At 41.8% G+C, this 1,174-nt stretch overlaps 1 pseudogene; it reads right to left on the bottom strand.

Annotated features, from left to right (window-relative positions):
- Positions 1-437: 437 nt before the first annotated feature.
- On the bottom strand, positions 438-649 carry LOC118540097 (NADH dehydrogenase [ubiquinone] 1 alpha subcomplex subunit 1 pseudogene; annotated as a pseudogene).
- Between the last annotated feature and the right edge of the window lie 525 nt (positions 650-1,174).

Consider the following 1,174-nt stretch of genomic DNA (forward strand, 5'->3'; position numbering starts at 1 on the left):
CTTTCCTACCATTATCTTGAAAGCAACCTTCTTTAGAAAGGGGAACCACATTGGTATCCCTTTGAAATCACTTTTGAAATCCCTTTAGCCTGCTTCAGAATCAACTGGAGGATATACTAAAATACCCACAGCTGGACACTATCCCCAGGGTTTCTGATTCAGTAGGTCTAGGGCCCCAACAGCTTCCAAAACAGAAATGTAGCTTTATAAACTGGGGCTGAAGAGGGTGGCAGCCTAGCCATCACAAGTTCAGTTACAAACTCAGCTAACATAAAGAATCCTTAATGTTTTACTCTTGAACAAGCACTTTGAACTCTTTTTTAAAAAATGTGTTTTTGTTGTCTTTATTATGCACTACATTAATATACTGCATAACCTTCTAGAAGAGGTAGACGAGCATAACTGAGTTACCTTTCATCAATCAGGAAAAGGCTTCCTTAATCGATAGTCCCCAAACTCTTTGACCCATAGTAAAGATTAACTCCAGAGATGGGTCTATCTCTTTCCATCAAACTCCACAGCTATGGGTAATAGGCAGCCCTTTTCTCCTTGTCCCGTTACTGAACCTGTGGATGTGCGCAGTGGCTATGCCGGGGATGACCAAGCACACGGCCACGATGCCAGTTCTGGGCAGAATCTCAAACCACATCACACTGCGGTTGCTAGGGCCAAACTGTTCCTTCCTCGCCCCCTAAAGGTGACTGATCCCCAGTCTGAACCCTTTTCATATATTCAGAATCATCCTTTTCTTAATGAAGGCTGTGGCTCCTCTTCTGTTTACCTTGTTATCTGTGACTTTCTCTTTTTTCAAAATACATACTTGAATATCTTTTTAAATGTATATTTCACTTTGACTTTTGTTATTCCCTGTATTAGTTTTCTGTTGCTGACATAGGAGATTGCCACAAATTTAGCAGCTTAAAACAACACAAATTTATTATCTCACAGTCCTGTAGGTCAAAAGTATGGATTGGATCAGCAGATTTCTCTACTCTGGGCCCACAAGGTTGAAACCAAGGTATTGGCTAACCTGGGTACTTATTTGGAGGCTCTGAGAGATATTCCCCTTCTAGGCATATTTAGGTTTTTAGCAGAATTCAGCTCCATGCTGTTTTGGTACTGAGGTCTTGCTGCCTTGCTGGCTGTTGTCTGGGAGTTGTTCTCAGCTTCCGGA

Source organism: Halichoerus grypus, chromosome X (assembly GCF_964656455.1).
Source record: "Halichoerus grypus chromosome X, mHalGry1.hap1.1, whole genome shotgun sequence".
NCBI classification, from domain to species: Eukaryota; Metazoa; Chordata; class Mammalia; order Carnivora; family Phocidae; genus Halichoerus; species Halichoerus grypus.